This window comes from Calypte anna, chromosome 4, assembly GCF_003957555.1.
Source record: "Calypte anna isolate BGI_N300 chromosome 4, bCalAnn1_v1.p, whole genome shotgun sequence".
Classification (NCBI taxonomy): Eukaryota; Metazoa; Chordata; class Aves; order Apodiformes; family Trochilidae; genus Calypte; species Calypte anna.
This window is the reverse complement of record NC_044247.1, coordinates 5,497,187-5,513,682: the sequence shown is the minus strand read 5'-3', so window position 1 is coordinate 5,513,682 and position 16,496 is coordinate 5,497,187. Positions and strand designations below refer to the sequence as shown.

General features: G+C 45.3%; 1 protein-coding gene across 1 annotated transcript in view; it reads left to right on the top strand.

The window, feature by feature from the left end:
• Nucleotides 1-16,496, top strand: part of GPC3 (glypican 3) — a 150,162-nt gene that overhangs the window by 72,862 nt on the left and 60,804 nt on the right. The window lies entirely within an intron of this gene.

Genomic DNA, 16,496 nt, shown 5'->3' with positions numbered 1-16,496 from the left:
GATGTGGCACTCAGCCAGCAGCACTCTGCTCTGCTGCTTCATGTGCCATCATGCCACTGCACATACACAGGCTGTGAAACAGCATGGTGGCACCCGAGTGGTTTCACACCCCCTGGGTAGTTTGGCATACCTTTTGCAAGCTCTCTTTGTTGCTTAGAATTGATTTAGGAACCAAATGTCCAAGAAATTGCATTACTCTTGTGTGGTAATCAAGAGGAGGCTGTGGCTACTGGGTTTTGGTGTTGATTGTTGGGGCAGGTGGATGTGGCAGGATTTGTGGGCTGCATGTTAGGCTCTAGGTTACAGGGAAGGACACTGGATTTCAACCTGCATGCCTTAGCCCTTTCTGCAGAAAATTCCTGTTTTACAGCAGCCTGGAAAGTGTTTCTTGTGCCCCGAGGGCTGCGTGGAAGTCCCAGTTGATAGGACCAGGGGGCAGCAGCTCTGCTGGGCTTCACTTCTGCTGTCATGGAGCCTGTGCAGGTTCTTCTCCAATCAGTCCCCAAGTGCAGAGACAAACTGTTGTTAATCTGCTTTGGAAAGTGTGTACCTCCAGGCATGTATTTAAATCTAAGCCTATGTGCTGATGTTGTTCTGGTATGTAAACAGCAATGCAGAAGAGTGAATGCAGTAGTATTATGGCAGCAGGCAGTTTCCATCCCAAGCATTTCTTTAATTTGTCAGTGATGGTGTGTATAAAGGCCTTATTCTTTCCATAATTTGTTTAAAAACTTGACCCATAAAATAAGCTATCAAAATACTTTATCAAGGAAGCTGAGTCTCAGGGTAGACTGGGTAAAAAAATGTCTGTATCTATACACTATATACTATGTATCTATATACTATTAATTTTCCCTTCTCTACTTTTTCCCTGGTTGAAAATGCGCCTACTACTTCTACCTCTTGTTTTAACCATGAATATAGAGAAGAGTGATTTTTGTCACAAAGACAAGTGGAAAGATGCAGTACAAGTAAATGTTATAAAATATTCAACCCCAACACCTCTTGAATTTAGTTTTTTGCTGAAAGCACAAGAGAAACAATAGGTCTGGGTGTCATATATTGCTAGTACTTCTCTCCTCTGGGTTCCCTGCCTTAAGCCAGCACCATGAATTTATTTTGAGAGGTTGCAGTGTTGGTGTGTGAAGGCTGTTGATGTGACACATGCTGTTGATTTGTCTCTGTAAGTATTTTTTTCTTTATGGTTTTTCCCCTCCCGAGTAACTTCTCAGGGTTTTGAACCTGCCCCATCAGAGGGAACCACACAGTGACATCCCAGCCAAAAAAGATGGGTGGCTTGGGGTGAAGCTGTAGCCAGGTATGTGGTGTGTGAGGAGGAGGATGCACTGCTGGTATGAGCTATCAGAAAAAGGGATTAGAGTTTTGGCTATTAGCTGTTTTGTCCCACATGCCCAGCAGGATTTGTGTGTGTCCCCCAGCCTTTCGGAGGGGGTGGCTGGTGACTTCTGCCCTGTAGCTGTCTTGTGGTGCCTCTCTGTCTGGACAGGGAGTTGCAGTCGCTGATCCCTGCCCTGCACTGCGGGACTCTGCTTGGCAGGACCCCTGCGTGTTAGTGAAATTAGAGTTGGACACAGACTGATGGAGCTGATGTAACATGATGGGATTTGGGAATGAGAACTGGTTGCAAAGGAATGCAAGATTAGTTTTATAAGCCTCATAGTAGAAGTACATTATGAAAAACACCAGCGACCCACCACTGAAAACACAGTGAGAAACCAGCTAGTGCAGGCTTGCCAGGCAGATGTGCCCCAGCCTGGGCATCTGCATCTCCGGGCAGAAATTAGAAGCCAGGAGCTGATCAAGCTGCCCAACCCCTGCTGCTCCCCTTGGCAGCTGGTGGAGGTCGGCAGCTCTATCAGCCTAGAAAGGAAAGAGCAGGGAACTCGGCAGAGCATTTTTCTTCACTTGGAAGTGATGGCTGAGTTTTCCTGAAGATCTCTTAAAGTGCACAATGAAGGCAGCCAGACCTTGGCTGCAGCGATCTCACCCACCTGCGCTGAGGAGGAGAGGGGCGCAGGGGGGAGATGCCAGCACTGTGCAGGCACAGTTCTCCTGTGCCTGTGAGCGGATCCCTGCTGTTTTACTTCCCTACGAACACCTTTAAAAGCCTGCCGAGGCCTGGGTTAGCTGGGTTCTATGGCCATGCTGCAGAGCTGCTGGGAAGGTGAAGCCACAGTGCCGCCTGTGTTCGGTTTGGATCCCAAATCCCGAGTTCTTGCCCCAGCCAGCACAGGCAGAGTGCAGCTATGAGCCCGGCTCTGATGCTGCCCATGGGGAACTGCTGGGGCAGCCCCGGGGAGGAACTGAGTCAGGCAAACTGCACCCTCGTTTGCCCTATGATTTTTCAGGTAATTCTGTCAGGAAGACGATGAGCGTGCTGAGAAGATAATCAGTGCCTTTGGTTGCGCTACAGAGAGAAGCACTGCTCTGTTGCAAATTGGTGTAGAAATTTGAAATTCAAGAATATGGGCATAAAGGGACTGTTGGCATGCAGGCATGACAGTGTCTCCTGTCACCACACACAGTGATTCATTGTTTATCAGCAGGGCCAAGCTGGTGTGGATGCCCAGGAGCCACTTTGAGAGCTGGCTCACCTGGCAGCTCGCTGGAAGCTGCTTTGCTTGGTGGGTTGAAGCAGCAGGGAGCTCCACTGAGTTTTCCTATCTGCTAATGGATTTCTTTCTGTGCTAGAGCTGGCAAGAGACTTGTGAGGAAAGCTTTGAAATTACAGCACTGTTCAAGAAGTCTTTCCCTTTGAGATGCCAAGATCGGTTTCTTTGTACGTTTAATGCGGGCTGCCTTCTGTTGGCATTGCTCCTGGGATAGTCTGGATGTACAACCGCTGTATTTTCAGTTTCTTTATTGGTAAAGTTTAATCCTCAGGCTTCTTCTCTAGTGCTTACTGGTAGCTAGCTCTGTTTTTCAGTTAAAGCTGAAAATATGGGTGAGGTTTTTATTTTCAGTAAGCTCAGACCCACTCAGCTATCCCAAGGTGTGTTTATCATGTACTTTCCTTAACCATTTTGTGATAGGGAGCGTAATGTACCTGATAAGGCATGTTAAAGTGAGCATCTGTTCCCTCTGCAGGATGAAAATAAACCTGATCACCGAGGATAGTATCAGCAACGTTTCCATTCCTGTGAAAATACCTTGGGAGCATTACAATTAGTTGTCTGAAGAAGTTTCAGATATTAAAGATTTTCTGATAGTTGGGGAAGCATATGGCAAGGCACTGAACTGTGAGGTGCTGATATTGATCTAGAAATCCTCACCTTGTTGATGGCTTGGCAAGTGCTGAAGGAAAAAGGGCAAAAATTATTCATGCCTGTGGTTCTGTAACCCAACACCAACAATTTTGATCCAGTGAGTTTGGCACACTGATGCTGGTCTCAAATCTTTGGTTCAAATTCACAATATCACACTAAGGGTCTGTATCTTATTTATGGAGTTTGGCTTTTGGCCATTTTTTGCCTCTCTGAGGGCTCTGAGGTTATTCTCAGCCTAGTGAAAGTTTTATCTCTTGTCTGGCCTGGGTATGGAGGCTATTGACATCACATGCTTAATTAATTCACTGATAACGAAATCTTTGCCCCTAGAGGACAATCTGTCATGGTCATTGGTCAGCTTTGCCCTTTTTCTGTTGTGGTCCAGCACAGGCAAAGTAGCATGCTCATCTCTCTTCCTGCTCACCCCGAAGCTCTGGTGAGACTTTGGGTCAGTTTGTCAAAGAATTGGGCCCAGCTGAAGTGAGATGAATATTGCAGGGCTGACAGAGCTGGTAGGTGGAAGCAGTGGATGTGGCCAGGGGTGCTTTGCAAAGTCAGAGGAGGGTGGCATTGAATAGAAACTTGGATTTAGTTTAAAATAATACTTGATTCTGCTTCTATCTGTAAACTTTTATATTGTTTTCTACGTTTTTGCATCTCCTCTCTCCTTTTAACTGGATGGATTGTGTAGCCTCTGGCATGTGCCATTTCAGTGGAGTTTGCAGTGCTGCCTTTTTTTTTTTTATTTATTTATTAAAAGTAGAAGTAGCTGCTAACAGTGCTGCCTCCTCCCTGCACACACAGCAGCACAGGGAGTGTTTGATACCCAAACCAACTTTGCACTGAAGTTAACACGAATTTTTTCATTGACTTCAGCCAGAGGCAGATCACTCAGTGGTGGCAACTTCATCCCTGGTACTCTGCTACCTTGAAAAGAGTTTTTTAAGGATAATGCATTTTCTGGGTGGGTATAGCATATGGCACTCATTGAGCCTGGCTTGATCTCACCTCAGATCATGTTCTGGCTGCAGCAGGACTTGGATGCATGCAGGTAGCATGTGGTGGGGTGTCCTGCATCTTTTCTGAGCTGAAGTTGGAAACCCAGAGATCTTGTGCAGGTTAATTACTAGTTTTGTGTAACTGTTTGTATATGTCCTATGGATATACCTATGCCTTGTTTCAGTGGAGGAACCCAATTAATTGTTCTATAACTGACTCCCAAGCTTTTAAGAAGATATTTGGTTCCATGATGCCCTTACATTAGCACAAGAGTTACCAGAAGCACTAGTGCAGGATGGGTTCTTAACAACTGGAAACAATGGTGCACAGCTTTGCAATATTATGCAGCTTTCTTCTCAGAGCATCTTTATCTTATCATCTCTCCTCTTTTCCACAGCTGTATTTGACAACTGGACATGGGATGCCTTGAGATGTAGGAGAGGAGAAAGCTGATGATCATCTCATCCCAAGCATGCTGTGCATATTGCAGGAGGGGCTGTATGGGGGGTGTCTGTTCCTTGGGCTTTGGGTCTTAAGCTTTGAAATTCCAAATGATCTCATTTTGTAATAAATCGTAATATAATAGTGATAATTAATAGAAACCACAGTGGTGTAGTGGATTAAGGGTTGGACTTGGTGATCTCAGAGGTCCTTTCCAACCCAGATGATTCTGTGATTCTGTAATGGTTAAAGACATAATGTGAGGTCTTAAAAATAGATTGGACTTAAGTGGAAAAATACTGAGTTTCAGGCTGAACCAAAGATCACAGCATAAGAAAGTTTCCTCTGGGTGTCTTGAGGCTTCTGTTGCTTCAGGGGCCATGAGAGAGGTGCTGGACAGGGAGGAGCTGCCCCTCCAACCCAGGAGGGCTGGGACAGAGCCCCTTTGCTGGTGATGTATTTGCAGCTGTGCTTCACAGCTCAGGGTCCTTGCTGAGGTCCAGATGTGGTTTACCTAAAGAATGCCATGAGCTGGTGCATGGCAGAACCAGGAGCCCTTTAAGTTTGGGCTGATCTGCCTGGCTTCAGACAAGCCTGCAGAGAAGTTATGGCTGTGCCATGAGCTGCATTTCCTTAGCTCAGTCCTCCAGACAAGCCATTGCCCTGTATGGTTACTGGGCAACTGGGGATCTGCCTCTGGGATTCTCTCTCAAAACTGGAGGCACATCTTTGTTTGATCAGAGAGATGAAATTCCCCAGGCATAAACCCTGTGGACACAGCTCCCCCATTTGCCATCCCACTTGCTGCAGTCTCCCGCAACCTCTGTTAACATTGATGCCTTATTAGCAAAATGTATTCTGATCCATTTCCTTTCCTGAGGAGTTTTATCCTTGCTAAGACCCGAAGCTTTGCAACACCAGGCTCCTGCTAGCCAATATCCATCTCTTTATGCTTTTTTAGGCTAAACCCTCTCTTGGCCTCATTATCCATGCCTGCAGTTCCCACTAACACCTCCATCCGGGGTCATTCCCAGGGCATCCTTCATCTTAACCCTGCTGAGTTTACTTCCAGTGACAGTAACCCCCGTGAGTGCTGCTGCCTTAAAACTAGAACTAACTCTCCCATTAGCAATGCTGATGAACAAGCCAAGAACAAACCAGAAACTTAAAAGCCACACTCTGCAAAGCAGAAATAGTGCCCAGAGCTGCCCAGGCAGAGCAGAGGCATTTTTGTTTTGTACCGGAGAGGATGAAGGGCTGGGTTGCAAGGAGTTTTTTTTTCTTCATTCTGACTTCTCTGCCTGTGGGTAGTGCTATGAATTATATCATTTCTACATCTTATTGTAAAGTGGCTTGGAGGTACCAGGCACGAAAGATACTATCTACAAATACATTTAGCTGAAAAAAAAATTACAACAAACAACCGAGGCAGATTTTTCAGCTGTCTGCTGCAGCAATGCTCCCCCCCCTTCATTGCTGGCAGGACTCCCAAGCAGTGCTCTTTGCCTCTTCGGGTTACTGCAAAATGAACCTGTTGGCCTTTTCCATCTCTACCTGTTGAATTCCCCCATTAATAAACCCCCGAGGGCACAAAGTCTGCTCTCAGAGGGGGAAGTTTACTGCTAACTGAATTATTCTTTCAGAGCCTGGTTTGAGAGAGAGCAGGCTGGCTGCAGAAAGCTAGAAAGCTGTGCCAATAGCCTACAGCTACTTTGATGGAGTTATTTCTGGTTTAGTTTTTTTTTTTTAAGGAAAATTAAAAAAGGAAAATCACACCAGCAGTTGGGAAATTAAGCAGCTCTTTATACAGGTGTATCTTTCTAACCTAATCAATTTTCACACCAAATTCTCTTCCACTCTATCAGTAATGGTATAGATTATGCTCTTAGGCACTGACCTGGAGAGGGCGAGGGAGCCTGTGGTGGTTAGTGAGGATAATTTGGGAGTGACTGATGTGCTCTGAGTTATGTCTTTCTAAAGCTTATTAACTCCTGGATTGCACATATTGATCCATATCACTGTACAAATAAACTTTGTGCTGCTCTTCATCGTGCTGCTCTTCAGAGCACCAGAGAGCAGGGATTTCTGTAGACATTGCAACTGCCTGTGCTGGTATTTAAATCATCAATACTCTGTCTCCTCCTCAAGGGACAGCCCAAAAAAACAGGGATTAGAGGAAGCTTGAGGACAGTGGTGTTGCTGGGATGGCTGAAAAATGTCCATGACATCTCTGAGCCTTCCTTCATGCAATTCCCATTGCTGGCAAGCACCAGAAAGCATGTCAGGAGCATTCTACCTGAAGAGATTTTTCTTTTCAGGAGGTTCTGGAAATGTCCAGTTTACAGGTTGCAAGGTGAGTGGAAAGTAAAGAGGATGCACAAAAATGCATGAAAAGAATTTAGTCAATTTTTTTTTTTGTCAATCTAATGCTCCCCCCCCATTTTGTAATAGTTGTATGTCAGTTATTGGAATGTGCTCTTCATAATGTAATTCTAGCCCTCAGTTTGGTGTTATTAAAGGTGCTGTGATTAAAGTTGAATTACTTTCATTTCTATCTGCAAACAGCCTATTGCTGAATAACTCACTTTAATAGATTAATCAGAAGAATAATACAGCATTGTAACAAGGTTAAAAGTGCCCACCAATTTTCATCACAAAGGTATTCTCCTCCAAGTAGAAGCTAACCTAACACTGTAAATCATTCCCTAATTCAATTGTACTAACCACAGTACATGTAAAAACAAGATGTGTTACAACAAAGTCTCAAAAAAGGCCCTGAAGTTATTTAAATCTTTATAGACAATCATGATTTACATTTTCAATATGCCTGATTTGTCTTTGGGAAAGATTTAATTGCTTTATCATCAGCAAAAATCTAACAGGAGTCTTTTTACCTTGCCTACCATGTTTTGGGTAAATTATCTTGGTGCTGGCCTTTAACTGGATTAGGGTAGGACTGACTGTCAGATAAAAAAAATATTAATATGGATCTTGTGGCTTCAAAAGTAAGAAAAAAAAAATGGGGAAAAAGAACATAGGGTCTTTCTGAGCCCTTTTTTGGCCTTGAATGCATTAATTTTACCACCAGCTAATCTCTGCTATACCAAGATACTTTTACCACTCTCAATTAATAACAATTATTATGCTTCTACTTTATGCTGTGCCTGGGGAGGCTCACGGCCCTGCCATGGGGAAGAGCCTCATGTACCCTTTGCCAGTGGCTGCAGGGTTGGAAAAAAAAATGTTTGCAATTGTTCTGCTGAAAGTATTCAGCAGCTTAAAAGGTGTTGAAATGATTTGGTGAGCTTTGGTTCTTCCAACCTTGTTGTTTTAGTGGAAACTGGTCCTTGGAAAGAGAAAGGTGGATGGAGGGAGCAAAAGGTTGGGGTAGATATTCCTATGGGGAGGTTAAAATAAAGTCCTCTGTAAGGGATGGGTGAGTGGGAGGAATGGTGAGTACCAAACCCTTCGGGACTAGAAGGGTTTTCCATTCAGCACAGGAGGGGAGGAGGGCATTTTATAGTGAAAAATACTTAGTGGCATAAAAACCTTTAGGGTAGTTTCAGTACAAGCATTTATTGATGTGTAAATCTGAAGAGCTGCCTGTACCTGTGAGCCTGGTCTGCAGAGGTTGCTTTTTATTTGCTTGTTTTGGTATCACCAGTTAAAGCAGGGTTAGCAGTGAGCCTTGTGAGCTCAGTTTTATATAAATATTACACTTACTATTGCTTTGCTGATAAAGAGAGAGAACTAATTAAGGAGATGGAATATCATCAGTAGATTTTTCCTCCCCGAGATTTTATGAGCAGTAATTTGAAGAGAGCCATATTAGAGTCAATGAAGAACAAGTTAATGCTGCGTTGCTAAGAATATTGCCTTTCTATCCAAAGATTGTGTTGAAGAATAAACAGCATACAGTAGCTAATTGCCAGCTGACACATTTGAGTGGCTCTGTACTTCCAAAATTGATTCAGTCTGGTTTTACAAAAAAAAAAAAAAAAAAAAAGTAAAAAAAAAAAAGTAAAAAAAAAAAAAGTAACTGTTTAATTATTTAACGATGTATTTCTCAAAGAATAATTGAATCTCTGCTCATGGCTGCAGGGGTGAGCAGGAGGAGGTGGGGGGTGGTTGGCCTGGTAGGTATTGACCACATTTGCAACCCAGCTGACACGGCTGCTGGTAAAGAACCCATTACAGACCCTGTCTCCGACTTGCTGGCTTGTGTTCCAGACTGATGGCAGGTATCTGTTTTTCCTCTTTAAATTAATCTGCTAGGAATTTATTTCTCTGGGATTGTTCCTTTCTGTAGTGCCGTAGGCACAAGCACAGCGCGATATTAAAACCTGCAGAAATCGGCAAAGGAAACCAATTAACTGGGGGAAGGAAAATAACAAGCATGGGGTGCTCGCCCGCAGCCCTGCTCCTGCCTGGCTTCTCCCAAGGTGTTTCTCATCCCCCAGCCTGGGCAGGGATCCTGGGTGAGCAGTGGGGATGCCCTGGGTTCTGCTTTCCCAGCCTGGTCACCCCCAGCCAGCCAGCCTGGGACTTGGTGCTTTCAGAGGGGTTTGTCCAGTTCCTGGCACTCTGCAGCAGGTAGATGTGAAGAAAGTAATTTAATTTTATTTTTTTAAGGTCTTGGTAGAAACTGCTAATCCTTCAAGACAGCTCTTTGCTTTGCTTCTCAGTCTGTTGGGAATGGGACAGCCTGCAACAAGAGGGCTTTTCAGGGGCTGGCGGTAGCAAATGTGCAGCATGTGCAGTGCTCGGATGTGCAATGGCAGTGGATCTGACATCCTTAGCATAAATCAGCTTTGTTACCTTGTGTCCAGATTTTCTCCTAAGTTGTTTCAGTGCTAATTTTGAAATCATCTCCTTGAGTCTGTAACACTTTCAGGCTCCTAGGAAATCAGAATTCTGAAGGGGTGAGGGCAGTGTGGGGTGAGGTTCAGCCCTGCCTTCCCTGCCATGCCTCACATGATCCATGCAGCGGGTCAGAGGCTTGGAGCTTCCCCAGAAGATGGGCTCCAGGTGCTGTCACATTTTGCTCTTGCTCCTGGCTTTTGTCAGGCTAGCACACTTGCACTTTTCTCTGGATTTTCCTCCCAAATCTTTCCTTTTGCTCTGCTCTTGCCTTTCAGGCAAGGCTGACTTCTCTTTCCAAGAATAAAACCTTCATTTGGGTTATGGAAGCAGCATCATACCGGGCAGATCTAACTTAAAACCAGAATGGGTGCAATAGGAGGCTACAGGGTTGTGTTCCAGAAAATGTCTCAACTTGTGCACAATGCATAAATTTGTGCTCAAAATCAAGCAAATATTTTTAGCTTGGCTGTCCCAGTGGCTGGGCTGGGTCTGAGCCCTGAGTGGAGCACCAGCTGCTTGCCTTGTGGTTTTCTGCCAAGGTCCAACCATCAGAACTGAAATACCAAATTTTGTGTTAAATACAGAATTAATAAAACACTGGAGGGAAACACTGACTTGAAAAGTTGTGCCTTAATGATATGTCGTGGATTATAAAGGCAGAAGGAACAACTGTGATCATTTAGTCCGACTTCCTCTCTACCTATAAATAACAATAAACAGCCTTTTGCTTAAACACAAAGCAGCTTTCTCTGGTGGATTAAATGCTGCATACTGGGGATGCCAGAAAGAAGAAACATCTTGTTTGCATTATTTTATGTGGATTTGAAAGGGCTCTACTCAAGCTGAGGTCACAGTTCCTTTGAAGGAAAGGGCATCTGGCACCAGGAGAAGCTGGGTCAGCACAGGGGTCACGATATGGTGGGATGTAACATGGAGGTGCCTGGGATGCTGCAGCACATGTGTGGGACACTGTGTCAGGTCCTTCTGGGGGCAGGATGGCATATTCTAGTGGAAGCAGTGATGGAAAGCATAGAAACATAGAACTGGCTGGGTTGGAAGGGACCTCTGAGATCATCAAGTCCAACCCTTGCTCCACTACCACCGCAGTTACCACCCCATGGCACTGAGTGCCACATCCAGTCTCTTTCTAATATCTCCAGGGATGGAGAATCCACTACTTCCCTGGGCAGCCCATTCCAATGTCTGATCACCCTCTCAGTAAAGAAATTCTTTCTAATATCCAGCCTAAACACAACTGGCACAACTTGAGACCCTGCCCTCTTGTCTTGCTGAGAGTTGCCTGGGAAAAGAGACCAACCCCCCCCTGGCTCCAACCTCCTTTCAGGGAGTTGTAGAGAGTGATGAGGTCTCCCCTGAGCCTCCTCTTCTCCAGGCTGAACACCCCCAGCTCCCTCAGCCTCACTTCACAGTGTGCTGAAGTCCCTTCACCAGCCCAGTTGCCTCCTTTGGACCAGCTCCAGGACCTCAATCTCCTTCCTGAACTGAGGAGCCCAGAACTGGACACAGGACTCAGACTGATTTAAGTTGTTTGAACCCTGAGGTAGCAGGGGGAAGTGCAGATGGGGATCATCCAGCTACAGCAACAGGCACCAAGGGTTGAAACTTCTGTGCACCCACCCCACTGTTCTGCTGAGCTGCTGCACCCTCACCTTTATGCAGGCTTTGGGGTAGAGTAACCACGGGATGCATCAGATCTGCCAGCTCTTGTGTCACTTCTGTCCCACCAGTACACGTGGCTGCTTGGGAAAACATCATGGTCCTCACCCTGAGCACCCAACACCTTCCCAGTTAGTGCTCAGGTTGCACCAGGGCATGGTGAATGCCTTGGGCAGCATACGGGGTCCATTGGGCTGGCTGTTCTGTTGTTTCCCCTTCCATCATTTCTCCATCATTATTTTTCCATCCTCTCTCATTTTTTCTTCAGTCAGTGGTCAGAGTTGTCTTTGCAGACAACAAATGAGGCCAGGGAGGGCACTCATCCATCTTTCCTGGGCTCTGTCTTCCTGCTGTGATGCTGAGCCCCTGCAAAGTGTCTCGTGGTGCTCTGTATGACGGATGGGGTGTAAAAATGAAGTTACATTTCCTTCTAAAAATGTCTCCTTAACTCCTCCTTGGTCTGCAAGAGTTTGAAGAAGAAATCTTCAACCCAGTGGCCGATGGTCCTCCGTGTAACTTGGTCTGGTAGCTGCAGTGGTCCCTGAGCATTTGTAGTGAGTGTTTGCAGCATGTGTTGGGTGGCACCGGGGGCGCTGGTGTGACAGGCACTCTGCTATTATAAGCATCAGTGTTTGTGTGCATTTTACACGTTATAGCATTGCATTATTTAAAGGTAATGCATTATTAAACACCTCTCTCCTTGGCACGGAGAGTAGGTCACTTCCTGGGATTCCTGCTGCTCCACACTAGTGAGTTAGGAAGTTGTCTCTTATGTAATCCCTGCAAGGTGCTGCCTGAAAAATGGAAATTGTGATGCTATAGAGGTGATTAATAACACTCAGTACTCCATTAATGAGGAATTCTAGTGAAATGTGTGTAGAAGACATCTGTGTTACCGTGCACAGTTTTTTCCTTCTGCTTGAGTGCCTGGAACCAGAAGAACAATCATTACTTAGTTAATAATGATGTGCTTCCTAAAGTAAAGGCTTGTAAATTCATTTTTATGCCCATAATCATATTTTTTGCTGTGAGAAGAGTAAGGGAGCAGGAAATTGACTCTTTCCCATCTTCCTGACAAAGTGTGTGTAATGATTACAAGCATATAGTAAGAGTGTCCTTAGCTAAATGTTTCTTCACTTGTGTTAATCAGCATTCCTTTGAGCATGGTGCAGTTTGCAAAGGAGATGCAATCACTGGGGTTGTGTGACAGATTTAAATCAGTAATAAAAGCCCTGGGGAAATTAACAAGACAAAACATTAACCACAGACTGAACATTAACATATATTAGCATTTTTATTACACCTGTAGAAATGGTAAATGTGCTTGGTTACTACTACTACTACAAAGTTTATGCTCTGTCCCGCATCATGGCAATGTGTATTTTTGGTTTAAGCCCTTTAGAATTTAATTAAGCAGATTTCTATAGCAGTGCTTGAGTAATAGACTTCAGGTTCACTTTTATGGTGACTCTGAAGATAAAGAATGCATTTGTGCCCTGTTTATAATGCTAATAATACGGGTGATGTTCAGCAGAGTAGGTTGTGAAAAAGAAGTGGGGAATGAGTCTCAATGCAGGCAACTCTGTTACTGAGCCTCTCTGGGTTCCACCACTGAAGGATGTGCAGGGTTTAGTGGGCACCAGTTGGTTTCTCCAAAGGCAGCACTTTCTGTTGAGGTCTGGGGTTGTCTCTTCTGTGCACACCATAGCAAATCACCCTTTCAGAGTGTTGGAATCAATTAGAATAGTTAATCGCTTTTCAGCTCACTGTGCAGCTTCTCCCAAAGGAAGCTCAGGAATAGGTATAAAATGACATACATGAACTCCAGAGAGCAGAGAAGATTGTGAGAGGAAATCTTCAAAAATGAGGCCATTCCCCTGAGGACAAAAACACAGCCGTGTCTTCCTGGTGAACAAATCTATAAGCAGAAGAATTCAGAGAGAAGACAAATGGAAACTCCTTGTAAAGTTTAAGTAAAGGTCAAATATATCAAGCAGCAGGTATGCAAAAATGTCTAATGCACTCTGTTCTTTTCCAAGGAGAAGCTGATTAGCTTTTTTAAAAGAACTTACTGAAAATTACTTTTGAAATGCTCTTACTCTTAAAAGTGATGCTCAGATTGGCACTGAAGACCGTGCCTGTCCTTCTTTCCAATCTTTCCCCACCTGGATTTTCTTGCTGATCTCCATGGTGAGAGCTTTTTGCCTGGTGTGGTGGCTGCAGTGCTGTGAGTGATGCCATCCTGCAGCCAGGCTAGGGATGCCTGTGGGGACATCACTCTCCATCAGCTGTGCTGAGGCTGTGATGCTTTGCACAGAACCTGGTACTGTGGTCAGAGCCCTTTTTTGGACATAATTTAACCTTATTACAGCAGTCCCATTGTGGACCAGTGTGCTCTACACCCTTCCAGCTAAGCAAAGGAGCTGTGCTGGTGGATCTGGTCCCTGGCTGCTCACAGTGCATCATTTCCATGCAGCCACAGGCAAGTTCCCAGCAGTCCTCTGGCACATTTTACCCTAGATTTACAAGGAAGCATTAGAGTTGGCTGATAGTGCTTCTCCATTAGCTTTGTCCCTCTTCTCCTCTCCAATCAATGTTCCCTCTGTTGGTGCGTGGCTCACAGGGGTGCTGGGAACCAGCTGCTTCCCCTCTGGTGTGAGGACTGGAAGCAGCTGACAGGTCCTGAGGAGCCACAGGGTCCCCAAGAGCTCTGTCTGACCAGTGGGCACAGACATCATCCTGTGGATGGAATAAAGAGGCAAAGTTTTCCCCTTGTGGCCTGGGTCATGCTCTCAGGGAGGAGACTAATGAAATTGGGTAATTAGTGAGTCTGTTAATGAGCTGGGCAAGAAAATTTAGCTTTGACTGTAAAAGTATTGATGGCTTTGGGGCATTGTAAAAATTCAGGGCTTTGGGAAGATTTTGCTTGCCTTGTGTCCCTTTGTGGCAATTTTTCTGTGGACTGGAAGATTCTTCTGAAAACAATCAAAACCTCAACCTCCATTTCCTAAAAACTGCACTGCTACTTGATTTACTTACTGTTTTTGTGTGGCATGATATTTCAAGCTGCTGCCCGTTCTGGGTCCATCTGTGAGACATAAAATAAAAGACTGAACAGCACTTGCACTGCATAGACTTTAGATAAGGACTCGTGTGTATTTATGATGCCACTGACAACATGCAGAGCCTGAGAAGAGCCAGTGGTTCCATTCCATTTGAATGTCACCTCTGTAGTTGTGTGGTGGGAGATAATCATGTTACTACTGTTGCTCAATACTGGTTTAGCACACACAAGTAGCTCTGCCATCTTCCTCTTGCTTTCTCTCTTGCAGGCATCTCACCTTGCCAGGGATCTGGCTGCTCTTGCTCTGCTACTCCTGCCAAAGCAAATGATGCCTGGAGAGCTGAAGCATCTCACTTGGTTAACCCCAAGGTGTGAGACTTGTGTTGTCCCTTCTCCAGCTGTCCTACAGTGCCATTTTTCTGGACTTTTTAAAATTCAGAGCTCACTTTAAAATAGCAGTGATTAGCAAGAGGCAGGGAAACTGGATTCACATTTTCCTAAGCTTGCAGCAGGGACTCAAAAAGGAGGGAAACTTGAAATAAGATTTCTGAGCTGTTGTCCTAGGACTGCTTGTGGCCCAGCAGACTTTGGCAGATGGTCTGTGAAACCCCCCCCTCCCTCCCAAAAGCACGTGTGATCCTGCCCCTGCAAATGAGCAGGCAATCTGTTACATCTACGTTCTCTCACTTTTTGTTTAAAGCTAAAAATCTCAGCTGTTTTTTTTGTTTGACTAAAATGTGGCTTTGCAAGATGGGCTGCAGTGTGATTATTATCATTATTTTCTTAAAAGGTTGATTAGGCCTTGAATAAATAAATAAGTAAAAACTTAGATGCACTGCTTGGACTTTCCAGCTTCTACCTGTGAAGATTTCATCTGCTGTCCTGTTTCAGGGCTTGCACAATCCCGTTTGTGGTTCCATCCCTCGTGGAATCCTGTGGTACCCAAGTGGGGCTGTGAGGATGTGGCTGAGCTGCAGCTCCCATGCCAGAGCTGGGAGCAGAGGGGCTGCTTTGCTTTTTTGCTGGTGGAACATGAGGCAGCCCTGGCTGCTTTGCTGTCTGAAGTGCCATTGTTGGTGCTGTCTCTTGGGCCCTCCCCTCACATTCAGCAGGTCTCAGCATCCTTGGGGAAAAAACCCCTTGATCCTGGACTTGCTCTTCTCTCAGGGTTCAATAGGCTTTGCCAGCTGAAAGGGAGGCTTTGGAAAGGGAAGGGGGAGCTTTTCACTGGAGAATCAAAGGGAGATATTGCAAAGAGCAGCTTAAAATATCTGACCTTTTCCTGCTTCTTTCCTGTTCCACATGCCTGTAGAGAGAGTGGGTGCAGCAATGCTGCTTCTGTGGCACTGGTTGTCCTGTGCCCTCTGTCCTGTCATCTTTGTATACCTTGTGTTTCTCCAGGGCAGTTTCGTGGTAGGTTTCATCTCTGGCTTCACTGTAGGGAGGTGAGGTCTCCTCCTGCCTGTTTTAGGGTCAGTGGCAGCAGCCAGCCCAGAGAGAGGATGGGATGTGCAGACCTGGTCTGCAGCCATGGGGTCTCAGGTGTCCTGAATGCCACTGTACAGTTCTGCTGCTGCCCTATGGTTTCCTTCTAGTCCTGGCTGCCTGCATTGGGGTATTTCCTGAGAATTTTATGTGCACTAAAGGAAAACTAAAAAAGGATAGAGAATAGAGCCCAAAACATGGTGTTTGTTTTTCTTACTCCCTTCTTTCCTCATTTTTTGAAGCCTGCCACATGATTTAAGGAAGGGAGTAGAGCTTATGCATTCTTCTGCAAGAGTTGGGTTTGGCAAGTTGGAGAGGAAGCAAAGCCAAGGGGGGGCAATAGAGGGAAAAAACAGATAAGATTCTGCAGAAACTGCTCCCCTGGCAGCTGCAGGAGGAGCCTCTTTGGCAGAGGAGCAGGAGCAGTGTCCCTTCCCACCCTTGCTATGAACCAGAGATGACAGTGCCCAGCTCCCAGGAGGTTTCTCTTTCACTCTGCATTGTATGGCAGCCTGAGCAAACAAACTGTGCTGCTCCTGATAATGAAAGAGGTGACGTTACTAATTTATTTGCCCACTCAAATACAGGATGTAATAGAACAGAATTAATCTCTTCTCTTTACACACAAGATGCTTGTAGCTTTGGGCGGCGGGTGTGCTTTTAGCCTCTGGTGTGCAGCT